Source organism: Durio zibethinus, chromosome 7 (assembly GCF_047325235.1).
Source record: "Durio zibethinus cultivar Kanyao isolate XHJ-2024 chromosome 7, ASM4732523v1, whole genome shotgun sequence".
NCBI classification, from domain to species: domain Eukaryota; kingdom Viridiplantae; phylum Streptophyta; class Magnoliopsida; order Malvales; family Malvaceae; genus Durio; species Durio zibethinus.
The window spans coordinates 8,782,259-8,809,034 of record NC_143168.1 but is presented as its reverse complement, the minus strand read 5'-3'; positions in this window follow the sequence as shown (position 1 = coordinate 8,809,034).

The following is a 26,776-nucleotide window of genomic DNA, read 5'->3' as shown; positions in this document are numbered from 1 at the left end:
GGAGTTCATTCCATGTCTAAGCCCCAGTCGGACTGAGGGTTGTGGTAGCAGGACCAGCAATGGGATCGACAACACGTAGAGGGGGACCGGGGTGATCCTCGGCTTGCGTATTACACCTCTCTGATCGGTTGAGCTCCCGTACGCTCGTTTCATAGGTTGACTTAGGCATACGGAGTTCATCCCCAATCTAAGCATACAAAGATCATTCCCAGTCTAAGATCAGACCGAACCGAAGGTTGCAACAGTAGGATCGGCAGCATGTAGGGGGGACTGGGCCAATCCCTAGCTTGCGCATTCTGCCTCTCCGATCGGCTGAGTGCCCATACTCCCCATTTCGTGGGTTGGCTTAGGCATAGGGAGTTCATTCCATGTCTAAGCCCCAGTCAAACCGAGGGCTGTGGTAGCAGGACTGACAGCACACAGAGGGGGACCGAGCTGATCTCCGACTTGCACATTATGCCTCTTCGGTCGGCTCGGCACTCGCACGCTCATTTTGTGGGTTGACTTATGCATACAGAGTTCTTTCCCAGTCTAAGATCAGATCGGACCGAGGGTTGTGGCAGCAGGATTTACAGCACGTAGGGGGTGACCAGGCTGATCTCCGGCTTGCGTATTCTGCCTCTTCGGCCAACTAAGCGCCCGCACGCACGTTTCGTGGGTTGGCTTTGGCATGTGGAGTTCATTCCTTGTCTAAGCATACAGAGTTCATTCCCAGTCTAAGATTTTGAGCCGCAGTGCGCATGCCGGGCTTGGGCATGTGCTGGTGCCGCATTTCTTTCACTCGGGGCACCATTACCAGATCATCATCGGAGAGCCTAACAGGCGGCATTGGGGCTTCCGATGATTGGGGGGGCCGGGGGGTGTGTGCACATGATGTGCGATGGGTGCTGGTACTTGGAACTTATATTGGCCCCCTATTCCTCATCAAACCTTGAGAACTCACACCCCCTTAAAGAGCATTTGAGATTTTATAGGTTTGCTGCCAATAGCCATTAAAGTGTCTGAAATGGGGACACTTTTTTCAAACGGTCACAAAATCTTCTCCACTTCGAGTTTTTAGCTGAATTTTTTTATGCATGCCAAAAAAAAAATAAAAGGATCACCTCTACCAAATTTGGGGACGAAACTCTTTCTAAAAAAATTTTAAAAAATCCCGAACCGCAAAATGTTTTGAAAATCATGAAAAATAGAAAACGGGTCGTCTTGCCACGAAACTTCACATGAAGGCTTAGGGGACCATTGTATGAATTTACAAGCCATAAAAATGGCATTGGCATGGCAGAAATATGAAGATGTGCTTGAACCCACCTACCACCCGTTCGATCCCCAGTTTGCACATCCTACCTCTCTGGTCAACTGAGGGCCCCCACGCTCGTTTTGTGGGTTTACTTAGGCATACGAAGTTCATTCCCAGTCTAAGATCAGACCAGACTGAGGGTTGCGGTAGCAAGATCGACACCACGTAGGGGGATCGGGCTGATCCCCGACTTACGCATTTTACTTCTCAGGCCTGCTAAGTGCCCGCACGCTCATTTCGTGGGTTGGCTTAGGCATACAGAGTTCATTCCATGTCTAAGAATACGGAGTTCATTCCCAGTCTAAGATTGGATAGGATCGAGGGTTGCGACAGTAGGACCAGCAGTAGGACCAGCAGTAGGATCGGTAGAATGCAGGAGGGACCGGGTCGATCCTCGGCTTACGGAATCTGCCTCTCCGGTCGACTGAGCGCCCGCATGCTCATTTCATGGGTTGGCTTAGGCATACGGAGTTCATTCCATGTCTAAGCCCCAGTCAGACCGAGGGTTATGGCAGCAGGACCGACAGCAGGATCGACAACACGTAGAGGGGGACCAGGCTAATCCCCAGCTTGCGTATTATGCCTCTCCGACCGGCTGAGCACCCGCACGCTCGTTTCGTGGGTTGACTTAGGTATACAGAGTTCATCCCCAGTCTAAGCATATAGAGTTCATTCCTAGTCTAAGATCGACTAAACCGAGGGTTGTGACAGCAGGATTGACAGCACGCAGAGGGAATCGAGCCGATCCCTGGCTTGCGCGTTCTGCCTCTCCGGCCGACTGAGCGCCTGTACGCCCGTTTCATGGGTTGGCTTAGGCATACGGAGTTCATTCCATGTCTAAGCCCCAGTCGGACCGAGGGTTATGGTAGCGGGACCAGCAGCACGCAGACGGGACTGTGATGATCCCCGACTTGCGCATTATGCCTCTTCAGTCGACTCAGCGCCTGCACACTCGATTTGTAGGTTGACTTATGCGTACGGAGTTCATTCCCAATCTAAGATCAGACCGGATCGAGGGTTGAGGTAGCAAGATTTACAGCACGCAGGGGGTGACTGGGCAGATCCCCGACTTGCGCATTCTACCTCTCCAGCCGGTTGAGCGCCCGCACGCTCATTCCGTGGGTTGGCTTAGGCATACGGAGTTCATTCTATGTCTAAGCATACGGAGTTCATTTCCAGTCTAAGATTTTGAGCCACGGTGCACATGCTGGGCTCGGGCATGTGCTGGTGCCGCATTTTTTTTCGCCTGGGGCACCATTGCCGGAGCATCGTCGGAGAGCCTAACCGGCGGCATTGGGGCTTCCGGCGATTGGGGGATGGGTGCGATGGGTGCTGGTACTTGGAACTTATATTGGCCCCCTATCCCTCATCAACCTTGAGACCTCACACCCCCTTAAAGAGCATTTGGGATTTTATAGGTTTGTTGCCAGTAGCCATTAGCTGAATTTTTTTGTGCATGCCAACAAAAATACAAGGATCACCTCTACCAAATTTGGGACGAAACTCTTTCTAAAAAAATTTTAAAAAATCTCGAACCGTAAAACATTTTGAAAATCATGAAAAATAGAAAACGGGTTGTCTTTCCACGAAACTTCACATGAAGGCTTAGGGGACCATTGTATGACTTTACAAGCCATTAAAATGGCATTGGCATGGTAGAAATATGAAGATGTGCTTGAACCCATCTATCACCCGTTCGATCCCCAGTCTACGCATCCTGTCACTCTGGTCGGTTAAACGCCCGCACGCTCATTTCATGGGTTGACTTAGGCATACGGAGTTCATCCCCGGTCTAAGCATATAGAGTTCATTCCCAGTCTAAGATCGGATCAGACTGAGGGTAGCGGTAACAGGATCGGTAGCACGCAGGGTGGACTGGGTCGATCCTCGGTTGTGCATTTTGCCTCTCCGATCGACTGAGCCCTGCACGCCAGTTTCGTGGGTTGGCTTAGGCATAGGGAGTTCATTCCATGTCTAAGGCCCAGCCAGACCAAGGGTTGTGGCAGCGGGTCCGGCAGCACGTAGAGGGGAACCGGGCCGATCCCTGGCTTGTGCATTATGTCTCTCTAGCCAACTGAGCACCCGCACGCTCGTTTCTTGGGTTTGCTTAGGCATACGGAGTTCAATCCAAGTCTAAGCCCCAGTCAAACTGAGGGTTGTGGCAGCAAAACCGACAGCGGGATCGGTAGTATGCAAAGGGGGACCGAAGCATCGCCGGAGAGCCTAACTGACGACATTGGGGGTTTTGACGAATAAGGGGGCCGGGGGGCTTTGCGCACATGTTGTGCGATGGGTCCTGGTACTTGGCCCTTATATTGGCCCCCTATCCTTCATCAAACCTTCAGAACTCACACCCCCTTAAAGAGCATTTGAGATTTTATAGGTTTGCTGCCAGTAGCCATTAAAGTGTCTGAAATAGAGACACTTTTTTCAAACGGTCACAAAATCTTCTCCACTTCGAGTATTAAGCTGAATTTTTTTGTGCATGCCAACAAGAATACAAGGATCACCTCTACTAAATTTGGGATGAAACTCTTTCTAAAAAAATTTTAAAAAATCTCGAATCGAAAAACATTTTGAAAATCGTGAAAAATAGAAAACGGGTTGTCTTGCCATGAAACTTCACATGAAGGCTTAGGGGACCATTGTATGAATTTACAAGCCATAAAAATGGCATTGGCATGGCAAAAATATGAAGATGTGCTTGAACCCACCTACCACCCGTTCGATCCTCGGTTTACGCATCCTACCTCTCTGGTCGACTGAGTGCCCACACGCTCGTTTCGTGGGTTGACTTAGGTATATAGAGTTCATCCCCAGTCTAAGCATACGGAGTTAATTCTCAGTCTAAGATCAGACTGGATCGAGGGTTACGGCAACAGGATCAACAGCACGTAGGGGGGATCGAGCCGATCCCCGGCTTACGCATTCTACCTCTCCGGCTGGCTGAGCACCCGTACGCCCGTTTCATGGGTTGGCTTAGGCATAGGGAGTTCATTCCATGTCTAAGACATAGCTGGACTGAGGGTTGTGGCAGCGGGACTGCCAGCACGCAGAGGGGGACCGGGTCAATCCCCGGCTTGCGTATTATGACTTTTCGATCGGTTCAGCGCCCGCATGCTCGTTTTGTGGGTTGACTTATGCATATGGGTTCATTCCCAGTCTAAGATCCAACCGGACTAAGGTTTATGGTAGCAGGATCGATCGTACGCAGAGGGGACCGAGCCGGTCCCAGGCTTGTGCATTTTGCCTCTCCGGTTAGCTGTGTACCCGCACGCTCGTTTCGTGGGTTGGCTTAGGCATACGAAGTTCATTCCCAGCCTAAATCAGATCGGACAGAGGGTTATGGTAGCAGGACCAACAGCAGTATCAGCACCATGTAGGGGGGAACTGGGCTGATCCCCGGCTTGCGCATTCTGCCTCTCCGACCAGCTGAGCACTCGCACGCTCATTTCATGGGTTGACTTAGGCATACGGAGTTCATCCCCGGTCTAAGTATACGGAGTTCATTGCCAGTCTAAGATTGAATCAAACCGAGGGTTGCGAGAGTAGGATCGACAGCACGTAGGGGGGATCGGGCCGATCCCCGACTTGCGCATTCTGCCTCTCCGGCCCGTTGAGTGCCCGCACGCCTGTTTCGTGGGTTGGCTTAGGCATAGGGAGTTCATTCCATTTCTAAGCCCCGCTGGACCGAGGGTTGTGGCAGCAGGATCAGTAGCACGTAGAGGGGGACCGAGCCGATCCTCGGCTTACGCATTCTGCCTCTCCGACCGGTTGAGTGCCTGCACGCTCGTTTCATGGGTTGGCTTAGGCATACGGAGTTCATTCATGTCTAAGCATACGAAGTTCATTCCCAGTCTAGGATTTTGAGCCACGGTGCACATGCTGGGCTCGGGCATTTGCTGGTGCCGTATTTTTTTCACCCGAGGCACCATCACCGGAGCATCGCCGGAAAGCCTAACCGACGGCATTGGGAGTTCCGACGATTGGGGGAGTCGGGGGGTGTGCGCACATGATGTGTAATGGGTGCTGGTACTTGGCCCTTATATTGGCCCCCTATCCCTCATCAAACCTCTAGAACTCCCACCTCCTTAAAGAGCATTTGAGATTTTATAGGTTTGCTACCAGTAGCCATAAAAGTGTCTGAAATGGGGACACTTTTTTCAAACGGTCACAAAATCTTCTCCACTTCAAATTTTGGCTGAATTTTTTTGTGCATGCCAAAAAGAATACAAGGATCACCTCTACCAAATTTGGGGACAAAAATCTTTCTAAAAGAATTTTAAAAAATCTCGAATCGTAAAAAGTTTTAAAAATCATGAAAAATAGAAAACGGGTCGTCTTGCCACGAAACTTCACATGAAGGTTTAGGGGACCATTGTATGAATTTAAAAGCCATAAAAATGGCATTGGCATGGCAGAAATATGAAGATGTGCTTGAACCCACCTATTGCCCGTTCGATCCTTGGCTTGCGTATCCTGCCTCTCTGGCCGACTGAGCGCCCGTACGCTCGTTTTGGGGGTTGACTTAGCCATATGGACTTCATCCCTAGTCTAAGCATACAGAGTTCTTTCCCAGTCTAAGATCAGATCGAACTGAGGGTTGCGACAGCAGGATCAACAGCATGCAAGTGGGATCGGGCTGATCCCCGACTTGCGCATTCTGCCTTTCCAACCGGTTGAGCGCCCGCACGCCCATTTCATGGGTTGGCTTAGGCATAGGGTGTTCATTCCATGTCTAAGCCCCAGCTGGACCAAGGGTTGTGACAGCGAGACCGGTAGCACGCAGACGGGGATCGTGCCGATCCTCGGCTTGTGCATCATGCCTCTTCGATCGGCTCAGCGCCCGCACGCTCGTTTCGTGGGTTGACTTATGCATACGGAGTTCATTCCTAGTCTAAGATCAGACCGGACCAAGGGTTGCATCAGCAAGATCGACAGGGCATAGGGGGGATCGGGTCGATCCCCGACTTACGCATTCTACCTCTCCGGTCGGCTGAGCTCCCGCACGCTCATTTTGTGAGTTGGCTTAGGCATACGGAGTTCATTCCACATCTAAGCATACGGAGTTCATTCCCAGTCTAAGATCGGACCGAACCGAGGGTTACGACAGCAGGACCAGCAGCAGGATCGATAGCACGTAGGGGGGATTGGGCCGATCCTTGGCTTGCGCATTCTACCTCTCTTGCCGGTTGAGCATCCGTACAGTCGTTTCGTGGGTTGGCTTAGGCATACGAAGTTCATTCCTTGTCTAAGTCCAAGCCGGACCGACGGTTGTCACAGCGGGATCGACAGCACGCAAAGGGGGATCGGGTTGATCCCCGGCTTACGCATTATGCCTCTCTGGTTGGTTCAGCGCCCACACGCCCATTTCGTGGGTTGACTTAGGCATACAGAGTTAATTCCCAGTCTAAGATCGGACCGGACAGAGGGTTGCGGCAACAGGATCGACAACACGCAGGGGGGATCGGGCTGATCCTCGGCTTGCGCATTTTGCCTCTCCGGTCAACTGAGTGCCCGCATGCTCGTTTCATGGGTTGGGTTAGGCATACGGAGTTCATTCCATGTGTAACCATACGAAGTTCATTCCAACCTAAGATCGGACCAAACTGAGGTTTGCAGTAGCGGGACCAGCAGCAGGATCGACTGTACATAGGGGTGGACCAGGCCGATCCCCGGCTTGCGCATTCTACCTCTTCGACCGGTTGAGCGCCCGCGCATTCGTTTTGTGGGTTGAATTAGGCATAAGGAGTTCATCCCCAGTCTAAGCATATGGAGTTCATTTCCAGTCTAAGATCAGATCGGATCGAGGGTTGAGGTAGCAAGATCGGCAGCACATAGGGGCGACCGAGTCGATCCCCGGCTTGTGCATTCTACCTCTTTGGTCGGCTGAGTGCCCGTACGCCCATTTTGTGGGTTGGCTTAGGCATAGGGAGTTCATTCCATGTCTATGCCCCAGCCAGACTGAGGGTTGTGCCAGTGAGACCGATAGCATGCAGAGGGGGACTGGGTCGGTCCCCAGCTTGCGCATTATGCCTCTCCAGCTGGCTCAGCACCCACACGCTCGTTTTGTGGGTTAACTTAGGCATACAGAGTTCATTCCCAGTCTAAGATTGAATCATACCGAGGGTTGCGGTAGTAGGATTGATAGCACGTAGAAAGGGATTGGGCTGATCCCCAGCTTGCACATTATGCCTCTCCGACCGACTGATCGCCCGTACGCTCGTTTCATGGGTTGGCCTAGGCATACGAAGTTCATTCCATGTCTAAGCATACAGAGTTCATTCCCAGTCTAAGATCAGACCGAAACGAGGGTTGTGATAGCAAGACCAGTAGCAAGATCAGCACCATGCAGGGGGGGACCGGGTCGATCCTCGGCTTGCGAACTCTGCCTCTCCGGCTGGCTGAGCACTCGCACGCTCATTTCGTGGGTTGGCTTAGGCATACGAAGTTGATTCCATGTCTAAGCCCCAGCCAGATCGAGGGTTGTGGTAGCAAGACCGGTAACGGGATCGACAGCATACAGATGGGGACTGGGCTGATCCCCGACTTACGCATTATGCCTTTTCGATCGGCCTCTTCAGCCAGCTGAGCACCCACACGCTCATTCCATGGGTAGATTTAGGCATACGAAGTTCATCCCCAATCTAAGCTTGTAGAGTTCATTCATAGTCTAAGATCAAACCGGACCGAGGGTTGCGACAGCATGATCGACAGCATGCAGGGGGACAGGGCCGACCCCTGGCTTGCACATTCTGCCTCTCCGGCCGACTGAGTGCCCGTACGCCCGTTTCATGGGTTGGCCTAGGCATAGGGAGTTCATTCCATGTCTAAGCCCCAGCCAGACCGAGGGTTGTGGCAGCGGGTTCGGTAGCACGCAGAGGGGGATCAAGCCGATCTCTGACTTATGCATTATACCTCTTTAGCTGGCTTAGCGCCCGCACGCTTATTTCGCGGGTTGACTTATGCATATGGAGTTCATTCCCAGTCTAAGATCAGACCAGACTGAGGGTTGTGGCAGCAGGATCGACAGCACGTAGGGGGCACCGGGTTGATCCCCGACTTGTGCATTCTACCTCTCTGGCCTGCTGAGCGCTCGCACGCTCGTTTCGTGGGTTGCCTTAGGCATACGGAGTTCATTCCCAGTCTAAGATTTTGAGCCACAGTGCAATGCTGGGCTGGGGCATGTGCTGGTGCTGCATTTTTTTCGCCTGGGCACCATCCTCGGAGCATCGCTGGAGAGCCTAACCGACGGCATTAGGGGTTCCGACGATTGGGGGGGCCGTGGGGTGTGCGCACATGATGTGCGATGGGTGCTGGTACTTGGCCCTTATATTTGCCCCCTATCCCTCATCAAACCTTGAGAACTCACACCCCCTTAAAGAGCATTTGAGATTTTATAGGTTTGCTGCCAGTAGCCATTAAAGTGTCTGAAATAGGGACAGTTTTTTTAAACGGTCACAAAATCTTCTCCACTTCGAGTTTTTAGCTGAATATTTTTATGCATGTGAAAAAAAATACAAGGATCACCTCTACCAAATTTGGGGACAAAACTCTTGCTAAAAAAATTTTAAAAATCCTGAACCGTAAAAAGTTTCAAAAATCGTGAAAAATAGAAAACGGGTCGTCTTACCACGAAACTTCACATGAAGGCTTAGGGGACCATTGTATGAATTTTTGAGCCATAAAAATGGCATTGGCATGGGAGAAATATGAAGATGTGCTAGAACCCACCTACCACTCGTTCGATCCCCGGCTTGCGCATCCTGCCTCTCTGGTCGGCTGAGCGGCCGCACGCTCGTTTCGTGGGTTGACTTAGGCATATGGAGTAGATCCCCAGTCTAAGCATACGGAGTTCATTCCCAGTCTAAAATCAGACCGGATCAAAGGATGCGACACCAGGATTGTCAGCATGCAGGGGGGACCAAGATGATCCCTGGCTTGCGCATTCTGCCTCTCCGGCTGGCTGAGAGCCCACACGCCCGTTTCTTGGGTTGGCTTCAGCACAGGTAGTTCATTCCATGTCTACGCCCCAGCCAGACCAAGGGTTGTGGTAGTGCGACCTGCAGCACACAGAGGGGGACCGGGTCGGTCCCCGGCTTGTGCATTATGCCTCTCCGACTGGCTCAGCGCCCGTACACTCATTTCATGGGTTGACTTAGGCATACGGAGTTCATTCCCAGTCTAAGATTGGATCAAACCGAGGGTTACGGTAACAGGATCAACAGCATGCAGGGGGGACCGGGCTGATCCCCGGCTTGTGCATTCTACCTCTCCGACCGGTTAAGCACCCGCACGTATGTTTCGTGGGTTAGCTTAGCCATACAGAGTTCATCCCATGTCTAAGCATATGGAGTTCATTCTTAGTCTAAGATTTTTAGCCACGATGCACAAGCTGGGCTCCGACATGTGCTGGTGCCACATTTTTTTTGCCCAGGGCACCATCGTCGGAGCATCGCGGGAGAGCCAAACCAGCGGTGTTGGGCATTCCGGCGATTGGGGGGCCGGGGGGTGTGCGATGGGTGCTGGCACTTGGCCCTTATATTGGCCCCCTATCCCTCATCAAACCTCGAGGACTCACACCCCCTTGAAGCGCATTTGAGATTTTATAGGTTTGCTGCCAGTAGCCATTAAAGTGTCTGAAATAGGGACACTTTTTTCAAAAAGTCACAAAATCTTCTCCACTTGGAGTTTTTAGCTGAATTTTTTGGTGCATGCCAACAAAAATATAAGGATCACCTCTACCAATTTTGGGGACAAAAATCTTTCCAAAAAAATTTTAAAAAATCCCGAACTGCAAAAAGTTTTCAAAAATCATGAAAAATAGAAAACGGGTCGTCTTGCCACAAAACTTCGCATGAAGGCTTAGGGGACCACTGTATGAATTTACAAGCCATAAAAATGGCATTGGCATGGCAGAAATATGAAGATGTGCCTGAACCCACCTACCACCCATTCGATCCCTGGCTTGCGCATCCTGCCTCTCTGGTCGGCTGAGCGCCCGCACACTCGTTTCATGGGTTGACTTAGGCATACGAAGTTCATCTCCAGTCTAAGCATACGGAGTTCATTCCCAGTCTAAGATCAGACCGGTCTGAGGGTTGCAGCTGCAGGATCGACAGCATGCAAGGGGGATCGGACCGGTCCTCGGCTTGCACATTCTGCCTCTCCAGTAGGCTGAGCGCCCGCACACCCGTTTCGTGGGTTGGCTTAGGCATAGGGAGTTCATTCCGTGTCTAAGCCCCAGCCGGACCGAGGGTTGTGGCAGCAGGACCGACAGCACGCAAAGGGGGATCGGGTCGATCCCTAGCTTACGCATTATGCCTCTTCAGCTGGCTCAACGCCCACACGCTTGTTTCATGGGTTGACTTATGCATACGGAGTTCATTCCCAATCTAAGATCAGACCAGATTGAGGGTTGCGGCAGCATGATCGACAGCACGCAGGGGGGACTGGGCCGATCCTCGGCTTGTGCATTCTGCCTCTCCAACCGGTTGAGCGCCCGTACACTCATTTCGTGGGTTGGCTTAGGCATACAGAGTTCATTCCATGTCTAAGCATACGGAGTTCATTCCCAGTCTAAGATTTTGAGCCACGGTGCACATGCTAGGCTCAGGCATGTGCTGGTGCCGCATTTTTTTCACCCGAGGCACCAGCGTCGGAGCTTCGCCGAAGAGCCTAACAGACGGCATTGGGTGTTCCGGTGATTGGGGGGGCCGAGGGGTGTGCGCACATGATGTGCGATGGGTGCTGGTACTTAGCCCTTATATTGGTCCCCTATCCCTCATCAAACCTCGAGAACTCACATCCCCTTAAAGAGGATTTGAGATTTTATAGGTTTGCTGCCAGTAGCCATTAGACTGTCTGAAATGGGGATACTTTTTTCAAACGGTCACAAATTTTCTCCGCTTTGAGTTTTTAGCTGAACTTTTTTGTGCGTGCCAAAAAAAATACAAGGATCACCTTTACCAAATTTGGGGCCAAAAATCTTTCTAAAAAAATTTTAAAAAATCCCGAACCACAAAAAGTTTAAAAAATCATGAAAAATAGAAAACGGGTCGTCTTGCCACGAAACTTTACATGATGGCTTAGGGGACCATTGTATGAATTTACAAGCCATAAAAATGGCATTGGCATGGCAAAAATATGAAGATATGCTTGAACCCACCTACCATCCGTTTGATCCCCGGCTTGCGCATCCTGCCTCCCTGGTCGACTGACCGCCCGCACGCTCGTTTCGTGGGTTGACTTAGGCATACGGAGCTCATCCCCGATCTAAGCATACAGAGTTCATTCCCAGTCTAAGATCAAATCAGACCGAGGGTTACGGTAGCAGGATCGGCAGCACGCAGGGGGGACCAGGTTGAATCCCGGCTTGCGCATTCTACCTTTCTGGCTGACTGAGCACCCGCACGCCCATTTCATGGGTTGGCTTAGGCATAGGGAGTTCATTCCATGTCTAAGCCCCAGCCGGACTGAAGGTTGTGGCAGCAGGACCGACAGCACGCAGAGGGGGACAGAGCTAATCCCTGGCTTGTGTGTTATGTGTCTTCGACCGGCTCAGCGCCCGTACGCTCATTTCATGGGTTAACTTAGGCATACGGATTTCATTCCTAGTCTAAGATCAGACCAGACCGAGGGTGTTGCGGCAGCAGGATTGATAGCGTGCAGGGAGGGACCGAGCTGATCCCCGGCTTGCGTATTCTACCTCTCCGATCGGCTGAGTGCCCACACGTGTGTTTCATGGGTCGGCTTAGGCATAGGGAGTTCATTCCATGTCTAAGCCCCAGTTGGACCTAGGGTTGTGGCAGCGGGATCGACAGCATGTAGAGGGGGATCGGGCCGATCCCTGACTTGCTCATTATGCCTCTTCGGTCGACTCAGCGCCCGCACGCTCGTTTCATGAGTTGACTTAGGCATATGGAGTTCATTCCTAGTCTAAGATTAGACTGGATCGAGGGTTGTTGCAGTAGGATTAACAACATGCAGGGGGCACCGGGCTGATCCCTGGCTTGCACATTCTGCCTCTCCGATTGGCTGAGCGCCCGCACGCTCGTTTCATAGGTGGGCTTAGGCGTATGAATTTCATTCCATGTCTAAGGATACGGAGTTCATTCCCAGTCTAAGATCAGATCGGACCGAGGGTTGCGGCAACAGGACTAGAAGCAGGATCGGCAGCACGCAGGGGGGATCGGGCCGATCCCTGCCTTGCTTATTCTACCTCTCCGGCTGGTTGAGTGCCCGTACCCCCGTTTTGTGGGTTGGCATAGGCATAGGGAGTTCATTCCGTGTCTAAACCCCAACCGGACTAAGGGTTGTCACAGCGGGACCAGCAGAACGCAGAAGAGGATTGGGCTGATCCTTGGCTTACACATTATGCCTCTTCGATCGGCGTAGTGCCCGCACGCTCGTTTCATGGGTTGACTTAGGCATACGGAGTTCATTCCCAATCTATGATCGGATCAGACTGAGGGTTGTAGTAGCAGGATTGACAGCAGGCGAGGGGGGATCGGGCCGGTCCCTGGCTTACGCGTTCTGCCTCTCCAGCTGGCTAAGCGCCTGTACACTCGTTTCGTGGGTTGGCTTAAGCATACGCAGTTCATTCCATGTCTAAGCATACGGAGTTCATTCAAAGTCTAGGATAAGATTGGACAGAGGGTTGCGACAGCAGGATCGACAGCACGCAGGGGGGATCGGGTCGATCGCCAGCTTGCGCATTCTGCCTCTCCGACCGACTGAGTGCCCGCACGCTCGTTTCATGGGTTGGCTTAGACATACGGAGTTCATTCCATGTCTAAGCCCCAGCCGGATCGAGGGTTGTGATAGCGGGACTGACAGCATGTAAAGGGGGATCGAGACGATCCCTAGCTTGTGCATTATGCCTCTTTGGCTGGCTCAGCGCCCGTACTCTCATTTCATGGGTTGAGTTAGGCATACGGAGTTCATTCCAGTCTAAGATCGGACTAGATCGAGGGTTGCGATAGCAGGATCGACAGCACGTAGAGGGGGACCGAGTCGATTCCTGGCTTACGCATTCTGCGTCTCCGATAGGTTGAGCACCTGTACGCTCATTTCATGGGTTGACTTAGGCATACGAAGTTCATCCCCAGTCTAAGCATATGGAGTTCATTCCCAGTCTAAGATCAGACAAGACCGAGGGTTGCGACAGCAGGATCGGTAGCACGTTGGGGGATCGGGCCGATCCCCAGCTTGCGCATTCTACCTCTCTGGCCGGTTGAGTGCCTGCACACTCATTTCGTGGGTTGGCTTAAGCATAGGGAGTTCATTCCATGTCTAAGCCCCAGTCGAACTGATGGTTGTGGTAGCGGGAATGGCAGCACGTAGAGGGGGACCAGACCGATCCCCGGCTTGCGTATTATGGCTTTTCGGTCGGTTCAGTGCCCGAATGCTCGGTTCGCGGGTTGACTTAGGCATACGGAGTTCATTCCTAGTCTATGATCGGATCGAACCGAGGGTTACGATAGTAGGATCGATAGCACGTCGGGGGGGACCAGGTCGGTCCTCGGCTTAGGCATTCTGCCTCTCCGGTCGGCTGAGCGCCCGTATGCTCGTTTCGTGGGTTGGGTTAGGCATACAAAGTTCATTAGATGTCTAAGCATACAGAGTTCATTCCCAGTCTAAGATCGGACCGGACCGAGAGTTGCGGCAGTAGGATCGACAGCACATAATGAGGGACTGAGTCGATCCTTGGCTTGCGCATTTTGCCTCTTTGGCCAGCATTTCTGACCGATTGAGCACCTGCACGCTCATTTCCTGGGTTGACTTAGGCATACGAAGTTCAACCCTAGTCAAAGCAAATGGTGTTTATTCCCAATCAAAGATCTAACCGGATCGAGGGTTGCGACAGCAGGATCGACAGCATGCAGGGGGGATCAGGCCGATCCCTGGCTTGCGCAATCTGCCTCTCTGGTCGGCTGAGCACCTGTACGCCCGTTTCATGGGTTGGCTTAGGCATAGGGAGTTCATTCCATGTCTAAGCCCCAATCGGATCGAGGGTTGTGGCAGCGTGATCGACAGCACGCAGAGGGGGATTGGGCGGATCCTCAGCTTGCGCATTCTGCCTCTCCGGCCGACTGAGCGCCCGCACAGTCGTTTCATGGGTTAGCTTAGGCATACGGAGTTCATTCCCAATATAAGAGTTTGAGCCACGGCGCACATGCTGGGTTCGGGCATGTGATGGTGCTTCATTTTTTTTGCTTGGGGCACCATCGTCGGAGCATTGTCGGAGCATCACCGGAGAGACTAACCGACGGCATTGGGGGTTCCAGCGATTGAGGGGGCCGGAGGGGTGTGCGCACATGATGAGCGATGGGTGCTGGTACTTGGCCCTTATATTGGCCCCCTATCCCTCATCAAACTTCAAGAACTCACAACCCCTTAAAAAGCATTTGAGATTTTATAGGTTTGCTGCCAGTAGCTATTAAAGTGTCTGAAATAGGGACACTTTTTTCAAATGGTCACAAAATCTTCTCCACTTCGAGTTTTTAGCTGAATTTTTTTGTGCATGCCAACAAAAATAAAAGGATCACCTCTACCGAATTTGGTGACAAAACTCTTTCTAAACAAATTTTAAGAAATCCCAAACCGTAAAAAGTTTCGAAAATAATGAAAAATAGAAAACGGGTCGTCTTGCCATGAAACTTCACATGAAGGTGTAGGGGACCATTTTATGAATTTACAAGCCATAAAAATGGCATTGGCATGGCAGAAATATGAAGATCTGCTTGAACCCACCTACCACCCGCTCGATCCCTAGCTTACGCATCTTGCCTCTTTGGTCGGCTGAGTGTCCGCACACTCGTTTCATGGGTTGACTTAGGCATACGGAGGTAATCCCCAGTCTAAGCATATGGAGTTCATTTCCAGTCTAAGATCGGATCGGACCGAGCGTTGCGACAGCAGGATCGGTAGCACGTCGGGGGATCGGGCTGATCCGCGACTTGCACATTCTCCCTCTCCGGTCGGCTGAGCGCCCGCACACCCGTTTCATGGGTTGGCTTAGGCATAGGGAGTTCATTCCATCTATAAGCCCCAACTGGACTGAGGGTTGTGGCAGCGGGACCGGCAGCACGCAGAGGGGGATCGGGCCGATCCCCGACTTGTGCATTATGCCTCTCCGGCCAGCTTGGTGCCCGCACACTCGTTTCATGGGTTGACTTAGGTAGACTGAGTTCATTCCCAGTCTAAGATTAGACCACGTCGAGGGTTTCGGTAGCAAGATTGACAGTACACAGGGGGGACCGAGCCGGCCCCCGGCTTGCACATTCTGCCTCTCCGGCCAGTTGAGCGCCCGCACGCTCATTTCGTGGGTTGGCTTAGGCATACGGAGTTTATTCCATGTCTAAGCCTCAGTCGGACCGAAGGTTGTGGCAGCAGGATTGATAGCAGGATCAGCAGCACACAGAGGGGGATCGACAGATCCCCGACATGTGCATTATGCCTCTCCGATCGGCTGAGCACCCGCACGCTCGTTTCATGGGTTGACTTAGGCATATGGAGTTCATTCCCAATCTAAGATCGGATCGGATCGAGGGTTATGGTAGCAGGATCGGTAGCACACAGGGGGGACTGGGTCGATCCCTAGCTTGCGCATTATGCCTCTTCGATCGGAGTTAATTCCATGTCTAAGCCCCAGCCGGACCGAGGGTTGTGGCAGCAGGACCGGTAGTGGGATCGGCAACACACAAAGGGGGACCGGGCTGATCCCTGGCTTGCACATTATGCCTTTTCGGTCAGCCTCTTTGGTCGGCTGAGCCCCCGCAGGCTCGTTCCATATATGGAGTTCATCCCCAGTCTAAGCATACGGAGTTCATTGCTGGTCTAAGATCAGACCGGACCAAGGGTTGCGGCAGCAGGATCGGTAGCACTCAGGGGGGACTGGGCCGATCCCTAACTTGCGTATTCTGCCACTCCGACCGACTGAGCTCCCGTACAACCGTTTCGTTGGTTGGCTTAGGCATAAAGAGTTCATTCCATGTCTAAACCTTAGCCGGACCGAGGGTTGTGGCAGTGGGATCGGCAACAGGCAGAGTGGGATCGGGTCGATCCCCGGCTTGTGCATTATGCCTCTCCGGTCGACTCAGTGCCCGAATGCTCGTTTCGCGGTTTGACTTAGGCATACGGAGTTCATTCTCAGTCTAAGATCGAACCGGACCGAGGGTTGCACAGCAGGATCAATAGCACACAGGTGGGATCGGGCCTATCCTCGACTTGCGTATTCTGCCTCTCTGGCCAGCTGAACGCCTGCATGCTCGTTTCGTGGGTTGGTTAGGCATACGGAATTCATTCCATGTCTAAACATACGCAGTTCATTCCTAGTCTAGGATTGAATTAGACCGAGAGTTGCAGTAGCAGGACCAGCAGCAAGATCGACAACACGTAGGGGGGATCGGGCTGATCCCCGACTTGTGCATTCTACCCCTCCGGTCGGCCTCTCCGTCCTACTGAGCACCCGCACACTTGTTTCATGGGTTGACTTAGGCAGACGGAGTTCATCCCTAGTCTAAGCATTTGGAGTTCATTCCCAGTGTAGGATTGGAACAGACCGAGGGTTGCGGCAGTAGGTTTGGCAGCATGCAAGGGGGATCGGGCCGACCCCGGCTTGCGCATTCTGCCTTTTTGGCCGACTAAGCACCCGCATGCCCGTTTCGTGGGTTGGCTTAGGTATAGGGAGTTCATTCCATGTCTAAGCCCCAGCTGGACCGAGGGTTATGGTAGCGAGACTGGTAGCATGCAGAGTTGGACCGGGTCGATCCCCAACTTGCGCATTCTACCTCTCAGACCGGATGAGTGCCCGCACACTCGTTTCGTGGGTTGGCTTAAGGATACGGAGTTCATTCAATGTCTAAGCATACAGAGTTCATTCCTAGTCTAAGAGTTTGAGCCATGGTGCACATGCTAGGCTTAGGCATGTGCTGGTGCCGCATTTTTTTTTGCCCGGAGCATCGTCGGAGAGCCTAACCGACAGCATTGGAGGTTTCGGCAATTAGGGGGGCCGGGGGGTGTGCGCACATGATGTGTGATGGGTGCTGGTACTTGGCCCTTATATTTGCCCCCTATCCCTCATCAAACCTCGAGAACTCACACCCCCTTAAAGAGCATTTGAGATTTTATAGGTTTGCTGCCATTAGCCATTAAAGTGTCTGAAATGGGGACACTTTTTTCAAACGGTCACAAAATCTTCTCCACTTCGAGTTTTTTGCTGAATTTTTGTGTGCATGCCAACAAGAATACAAGGATCACCTCTACCGAATTTGGGGCCAAAACGCCTTCTAAAAAAAGTTTAAAAAATCCCAAACCTTAAAAAGTTTCAAAAATCTTGAAAAATAGAAAACGGGTCATCTTGCCACGAAACTTCACATGAAGGCTTAGGGGACCATTGTATGAATTTACAAGCCATAAAAATGGCATTGGCATGGTAGAAATATGAAGATGCGCTTGAACCCACCTATCACCCGTTCGATCCCCTGCTTACGCATCTTGCCTCTCTTGTCGGCTGAGCGTCCGCACGCTCTTTTCGTGGATTGACTAAGGCATACAGAGTTCATTCCTTGTCTAAGCCTAACAGGACCGAGGGTTATGGCAACGGGACTGGTAGCATGCAGAGGGGGATCTTGCCGATCCTCGGCTTATGTATTCTGCCTCTTCGACCGGCTAAGCACCCGGACGCTCGTTTCGTGGATTGACTTAGGCATACGGAGTTCATTCCGTGTCTAAGCATATGGAGTTCATTCTCAATCTAAGATTAGACCAGACCGAGGGTTGTGACAGCAGGACCAACAGTAGGATTGACAGCCCACAGGGGGGGACCGAGCCGATCCTCGGCTTGTGCATTCTACCTCTCCAGTCGGCTGAGTGCCCGCACGCTCGTTTCATGGGTTGACTTAGGCACACGGAGTTCATCCCCAGTCTAAGCATGAGAAGTTCATTCCCAGTCTAAGATCGGACCAGACCGAGGGTTGCGATAGTAGGATCGACAGCACGCAAGGGGGACCGGGTCGATCCCCGGCTTGTGCATTCTACCTCTCTGACTGGTTGAGCACCCGCACGCTCGTTTCATGGCTTGACTTAGGCATATGGAGTTCATCCCCAGTCTAAGCATACGAAGTTCATTCCCAGTCTAAGATCAGACCGGATCGAGGGTTGTGACATTAGGATCGACAGCACATAGGGGGGATCAAGCCCATCCTCGGCTTACGCATTCTGTGTCTCCGACCGATTAGCGCCCACACGCCCGTTTCGTGGGTTGGCTTAGGCATAGGGAGTTCATTCTATGTCTAAGAGCTAGTTGTGGCACGGGACCGATAGCACGTAGAGAGGGACCGGGCTGATCCCCAGCTTACGCAGTATGCCTCTCCGGTTGGCTCAGCGCTCGAACGCTCGTTTCTTGGGTTGACTTAGGCATACGGAGTTCATTCCGAGTCAAAGATTGGACTGGACCGAGGGTTGGTCCCCGGCTTGCTCATTCTGCCTTTTCGGCCAGCTGATGACCCGCACGCTCATTTCGTGGGTTGGATTAGGCATAGGGAGTTCATTCCGTGTCTAAGCCCCAGTCAGACCGAGGGTTATGGCAGCGGGACTGGCAGCACGCAGAGGGGGATCGGGTCGATCCCTAGCTTACGCATTATGCCTCTTCAGCTGGCTCAACGCCCACACACTTGTTTCATGGGTTGACTTATGCATACGGAGTTCATTCCCAGTCTAAGATCAGACCAGATTGAGGGTTGCGGTAGCATGATCGACAACACGTAGGGGGGACTGGGCCGATCCTTGGCTTGTGCATTCTGCCTCTCCAACCGGCTGAGCGCCCGTACGCTCGTTTCGTGGGTTGGCTTAGGCATACAGAGTTCATTCCATGTCTAAGCATACGAAGTTCATTCCCAGTCTAAGATTTTAAGGAACGGTGCACATGCTGGGCTCGGGCATGTGCTGGTGCCGCATGTTTTTCACCCGAGGCACCATCGTCGGAGCTTCACCGAAGAGCCTAACCGGCGGCATTGGGTGTTCCGATGATTGGGGGGGCCAAGGGCTGTGCGCACATGATGTGCGATGGGTGCTGGTACTTGGCCCTTATATTGGTCCCCTATCCCTCATCAAACCTCGAGAACTCACACCCCCTTAAAGAGGATTTGAGATTTTATAGGTTTGCTGCCAGTAGCCATTAGATTGTCTGAAATGGGGACACTTTTTTCAAACGATCACAAATTTTGTCCGCTTTGAGTTTTTAGCTGAATTTTTTTGTGCATGCCAAAAAAAATACAAGGATCACCTCTACCAAATTTGGGGACAAAACTCTTTCTAAAAAAATTTTAAAAAATCCCAAACCACAAAAAGTTTAAAAAATCATGAAAAATAGAAAACAGGTCGTCTTGCCACGAAACTTTACATGATGGCTTAGGGGACCATTGTATGAATTTACAAGCCATAAAAATGGCATTGGCATGGCAGAAATATGAAGATATGCTTGAACCCACCTACCACCCGTTCGATCTCCGGCTTGCACATCCTGCCTCCGTAGTCGACTGAGCGCCCGCACGCTCATTTCGTGGGTTGACTTAGGCATACAGAGCTCATCCCCAATCTAAGCATACAGAGTTCATTCCCAGTCTAAGATTGAACCGGACCGAGGGTTGCGGTAGCAGGATCGACAGCACGCGGGGGGGACCAGGTCGATCCCCGGCTTGCGCATTCTACCTCTTTGGCTGTCTGAGCACCCATACGCCCGTTTCATGGGTTGGCTTAGGCATAGGGAGTTCATTCCATGTCTAAGCCCCAGCCGGACTGAAGGTTGTGGTAGCAGGACTGACAGCACGTAGAGGGGGACCGAGCCAATCCCTGGCTTGCGTGTTATGCGTCTTCGACCGGCTCAGCGCCCGTACACTCATTTCATGGGTTGACATAGGCATACGAATTTCATTCCTAGTCTAAGATCAGACTGGACTGAGGGTGTTACGGCAACAGGATCAATAGTGTGCAGGGAGGGATCGAGCCGATCCCCAGCTTGCGCATTCTGCCTCTCTGATAGGCTGAGCGCCCACACGTGTGTTTCATGGGTCGGCTTAGGCATAGGGAGTTCATTCCATGTCTAAGCCCCAGCTGGACCTAGGGTTGTGGCAGCGGGATCGACAGCACGTAGAGGGGGACCAGGCCGATCCCCGGCTTGCGCATTATGCCTCTCCGATCGGCTCAGCGCTCGCATGCTCGTTCCATGAGTTGACTTAGGCATATGGAGTTTATTCCTAGTCTAAGATCGAACTTGATTGAGGGTTGTTGCAGCAGGATCAACAACATGCAGGGGGCACCGGGCTGATCCCCGGCTTGCACATTCTGCCTCTCCGATTGGCTGAGCGACCGCACGCTCGTTTCGTGGGTGGACTTAGGCATACGAATTTCATTCCATGTTTAACATACGGAGTTCATTCCCAGTCTAAGATCAGACCGGACCGAGGGTTGCGGCAACAGGACCAACAGCAGGATCGACAGCACGCAGGTGGGATCGAGTCGATCCCCGGCTTGCTTATTCTACCTCTCCGACCGGTTGAGTGCCCGCACGCCCGTTTTGTGGGTTGGCTTAGGCATAGGGAGTTCATTCTGTGTCTAAACCCCAACCAGACTGAGGGTTGTCAAAACAAGACCGACAGAACGTGGAGGGGGAATGGGCCGATCCCTGGCTCGTGCATTATGCCTCTCCGATCGGCGTAGTGCTCGCACGCTCGTTTCATGGGTTGACTTAGGCATACGGAGTTCATTCCCAATCTATGATCGAATCGGACTGAGGGTTGTAGTAGCAGGATTGACAGCAGGCAGGGGGGATCTGGGCGGTCCCTGGCTTGCGCGTTCTACCTCTCCGGCTTGCTAAGCGCTCGTACACTCGTTTCGTGGGTTGGCTTAGGCATACGCAGTTCATTCCATGTCTAAGCATACGGAGTTCATTAAAAGTCTAGGATCAGATTGGATCAAGGGTTGCAATAGCAGGATCGATAGCACGCAGGGGGGATCGGGTCAATCCCCAGCTTGCGCATTCTACCTCTCCGACCGACTGAGTGCCCGCACGCTCGTTTCATGGGTTGGCTTAGACATACGGAGTTCATTCCATGTCTAAGCCCCAGCCGAATCGAGGGTTGTGATAGCGGGACTGACAGCATGTAAAAGGGGATCGAGACGATCCATGGCTTGTGCATTATGCCTCTTCGGCTGGCTCAGCGCCCGTACGCTCGTTTCATGGGTTGAGTTAGGCATACGGAGTTCATTCCCAGTCTAAGATTGGACTGGATCGAGGGTTGCGATAGCAGGATCGACAGCATGTAGAGGGGGATCGAGTCGATCCCCGGCTTACGCATTCTGCCTCTCCGATAGGTTGAGCACCCACACGCTCGTTTCATGGGTTGATTTAGGCATACGAAGTTCATCCCTGGTCTAAACATATGGAGTTCATTCCCAGTCTAAGATCGGACAGGACCGAGGGTTGCGACAGCAGGATCGGCAGCACGTTAGGGGATCGGGCCGATCCCCAGCTTGCGCATTCTACCTCTCTAGCCGGCTGAGTGCCCGCATGCTCGTTTGGTGGGTTGGCTTAAGCATAGGGAGTTCATTCCATGTCTACCCCCAGTCAGACCGATGGTTGTGGTAGTGGGAATGGCAGTACGTAGAGGGGGACCAGACCGATCCCCAGCTTACGTATTATGACATTTCGGCCAGTTCAGCGCCTGAATGCTCGGTTCATGGGTTGACTTAGGCATACGGAGTTCATTCCTAGTCTATGATCGGACTGAACCGAGGGTTACAATAGTAGGATCGATAGCACACCGGGGGGGACCAAGTCGGTCCTCGGCTTGGGCATTCAGCCTCTTCGATCGGCTGAGCGCCTGCATGCTAGTTTCGTGGGTTGGCTTAGGCATACAAAGTTCATTAGATGTCTAAGCATACAGAGTTCATTCCCAGTCTAAGATCAGACCGGATCGAGAGTTGCGACAGTAGGATCGACAGCACATAACGGGGGACTGAGTCGATCCTTGGCTTGCGCATTCTGCCTCTTTGGTTAGCATTTTCGGCTGGTTGAGCGCCTGCACGCTCATTTCCTGGGTTGACTTAGGCATACGGAGTTCATCCCCAGTCAAAGCATATGGCATTTATTACCAATTAAAGATCTAACCGGATCGTGGGTTGCGACAGCAGGATCGACAGCACGTAGGGGGATCAAGCCGATCCTCGGCTTACGCAATCTGCCTCTCCGGCTGGCTGAGCACCCGTACGCCCGTTTCATGGGTTGGCTTAGGTATAGGGAGTTCATTCCATGTCTAAGCCCCAATCAGATCGAGGGTTGTGGTAGCGTGACCGACAGCACGCAGAGGGGGATCGGGTGGATCCCCGGCTTGCGCATTCTGCCTCTCCGGCCGACTGAGCACCCGCACGGTCGTTTCATGGGTTAGCTTAGGCATACGGAGTTCATTCCATGTCTAAGCATACGGAGTTCATTCCCAGTCTAAGAGTTTGAGCCACGGTGCACATGCTGGGTTCGAGCATGTGATGGTGCTTCATTTTTTTTGGTCGGGGCACCATCGTCGGAGCATCGTCGGAGCATCACCGAAGAGCCTAACCGACGACATTGGGGGTTCCAGCGATTGAGGGGGCCGGAGGGGTGTGCGCACATGATGTGCGATGGGTGCTGGTACTTGGCCCTTATATTGACCCCCTATCCCTCATCAAACTTCAAGAACTCACACCCCCTTAAAGAGCATTTGAGATTTTATAGGTTTGCTGCCAGTAGCTATTAAAGTGTCTGAAATGGGGACACTTTTTTCAAATGGTCACAAAATCTTCTCCACTTCGAGTTTTTAGCTGAATTTTTTTGTGCATGCCAACAAAAATAAAAGGATCACCTCTACCAAATTTGGTGACAAAACTCTTTCTAAACAAATTTTAAGAAATCCCAAACCGTAAAAAGTTTTGAAAATAATGAAAAATAGAAAATGGGTCGTCTTGCCATGAAACTTCACATGAAGGTGTAGGGGACCATTGTATGAATTTACAAGCCATAAAAATGGCATTGGAATGGCAGAAATATAAAGATCTACTTGAACCCACCTACCACCCGTTCGATCCCTGGCTTACGCATCCTGCCTCTCTGGTCGGCTGAGCATCCGCACACTCGTTTCATGGGTTGACTTAGGCATATGGAGGTAATCCCCAGTCTAAGCATATGGAGTTCATTTCCAATCTACGATCGGATCAGACCGAGCGTTGCGGCAGTAGGATCGGTAGCACACCGGGGGATCGGGCCGATCCGCGACTTGCACATTCTCCCTCTCCGGTCGGCTGAGCGCCCGCACACCCGTTTCATGGGTTGGCTTAGGCATAGGGAGTTCATTCCATGTCTAAGCCCCAACTGGACTGAGGGTTGTGCCAGCGGGACCGGCAGCACGCAGAGGGGGATCGGGCCGATCCCCGACTTGTGCATTATGCCTCTTCGGCTGGCTTAGTGCCTGCACACTCGTTTCATGGGTTGACTTAGGGAGACTGAGTTCATTCCCAGTCTAAGATTAGACCACATCGAGGGTTACGGTAGCAAATTGACAGCACGTAGGGGGGACCGGGACGGCCCCTGGCTTGCACATTCTGCCTCTCCGGCCAGTTGGGCACCCGCACGCTCATTTCGTGGGTTGGCTTAGGCATACGAAGTTTATTCCATGTCTAAGCCCCAGTTGGACCGAGGGTTGTGGTAGCAGGATCGATAGCGGGATCAGTAGCACGCAGAGGGGGATCAACTGATCCCCGAGATGCGCATTATGCCTCTCCGATCGGTTGAGCACCCGCCCACTCGTTTCATGGGTTGACTTAGGCATACGGAGTTCATTCCCAATCTAAGATCGGATCGGACCGAGGGTTGTGGCAGCAGGATCGGTAGCACACAGGGGGGACTGGGTCGATCCCTAGCTTGCACATTATGCCTCTCCGATCGGAGTTAATTCCATGTCTAAGCCCCAGTCGGACCGAGGGTTGTGGCAGCAGGACCGGTAGTGGGATCGGCAACACACAAAGGGGGATCGGGCTGATCCCTAGCTTGCGCATTATGCCTCTTCGGTCAGCCTCTCCGGTCGACTGAGCCCCCGCACGCTCGTTCCATGGGTCGACTTAGGCATACAGAGTTCATCCCCAGTCTAAGCATACGGAGTTCATTGCTAGTCTAAGATCAGATCGAACCAAGGGTTGCGATAGCAGGATCGGTAGCACGCAGGGGGGACTGGGTCGATCCCTGACTTGCGTATTCTGCCTCTCCGACTGGCTAAGCGCCCGCACAACCGTTTCGTGGGTTAGCTTTCGCATAAGGAGTTCATTCCATGTCTAATCCTTAGCCGGACCGAGGGTTGTGGCGGTGGGATCGGCAGCAGGCAGAGGGGGATCAGGTTGATCCCCGGCTTGTGCATTATGCCTCTCCGGCCGGCTCAGTGCCCGAATGCTCGTTTCGTGGTTTGACTTAGGCATACGGAGTTCATTCTCAGTCTAAAATCAGACCGGATCGAGGGTTGCGCACAGGATCGACAGTGCACAGGCGGGATCGGGCCCATCCTCGACTTGCGTATTCTGCCTCTCTGGCCAGCTGAACGCCCGCATGCTCGTTTCGTGGGTTGGTTAGGCATACGGAGTTCATTCCAAGTCTAAGCATACGAAGTTCATTCCCAGTCTAGGATCAAATTGGACCGAGGGTTGCAGTAGCAGGACCAGCAGCAAGATTGACAGCACGTAGGGGGGATCGGGCTGATCCCCGACTTGTGCATTCTACCCCTCCGGTCGGCCTCTCCGGCCAACTGAGCACCTGCACACTTGTTTCGTGGGTTGACTTAGGCAGACAGAGTTCATCCCTAGTCTAAGCATTGGAGTTCATTCCCAATGTAGGATTGGAACAGACCGAGGGTTGCGGTAGTAGGTTCGGCAGCATGCAAGGGGGATCGGGCCGACCCCGGCTTGCGCATTCTGCCTCTTCGGTCGACTGAGCGCCCGCACGCCCGTTTTGTGGGTTGGCTTAGGCATAGGGAGTTCATTCCATGTCTAAGCCCCAGCTGGTCCGAGGGTTATGGCAGTGAGACTGGTAGCATGTAGAGTTGGACCGGGTCGATCCCCGACTTGCGCATTCCACCTCTCTGACCGGATGAGTGCCCGCACACTCGTTTCGTGGGTTGGCTTAGGCATACGGAGTTCATTCAATGTCTAAGCATACAGAGTTCATTCCCAGTCTAAGAGTTTGAGCCACAGTGCACATGCTGGGCCCGAGCATGTGCAGGTGCCACACATTATGCCTCTTCGACCGGTTGAGCACCCGCACGTTTGTTTCATGGGTTGACTTAGGCATACAGAGTTCATCCTCATTCTAAGCATACGGAGTTCATTCCCAGTCTAAGATCGGATCAAACCAAGGGTTGCGATAGCAGGATCGACAGCATGCAGGAGGGATCGAGCCGATCCCCGACTTGTGCATTCTGCCTCTTCGGTCGACTGAGAGCCCGCATGCCCGTTTCGTGGGTTGGCTTAGGCATACGGAGTTCATTCCATGTCTAAGCCCCAGTCGAACTGAAGGTTGTGGCAGCGGGATCGGCAGCACGCAAAGGGGGACCAGGTCGATCCTCGGCTTACGCATTATGCCTCTTCGGCCTGCACAGTGCCCGAACGCTCTTTTCGTGGGTTGACTTATGCATACGGAGTTCATTCCCAGTCTAAGATAGGATCAGATCGAGGGTTACGACAGCAAGATCGACAGCACGCAGAGGGACCAGGCCGATACCCGACTTGCACATTCTACCTCTCCGGCCGACTGAGCGCCCGCACGCTCATTTCATGGGTTGGCTAAGGCATACTGAGTTCATTCCATGTCTAAGCCCTAGCCGGACCAAGGGTTTTCGTAGCTGGACCGACAGCGGGATCGGTAGCACACAGAGGGGGACCAGGCTGATCCCTGACTTGCACATTATGCTTGGCCTCTCCGACCGGCTGAGCGCTCGGATGCTCATTTCGTGGGTTGACTTAGGCATACGGAGTTCATCCCCAGTCTAAGCATACGGAGTTCATTTCCAGTCTAAGATCAGACCGGACCAAGGGTTGTGGCAGTAGGATCGACAGCACGCATGGGGGACCGGATCGATCCCCGGCTTGCGCATTTTGCCTCTCTGGCTGGCTGAGCGCCCGCATGCCCATTTTGTTTGTTGGCTTAGGCATAGGGAGTTCATTCCATGTCTAAACCCCAGTCGGACTGAGGGTTGTGGCAGTGGGACCGACAGCACGCAAAGGGGGATCGGGCCAATCCCTGACTTGCGCATTATGCCTCTCCGATCGGCTTAGCACCTGCATGCTCTTTTCTTGGGTTGACTTAGGCATACGGAGTTCATTCCCAGTCTAAGATCAGATTGGACCAAGGGTTGTGGTAGCAGGATCGATAGCACGAAGGGGGGATCAGGCCAGTCTCTGGCT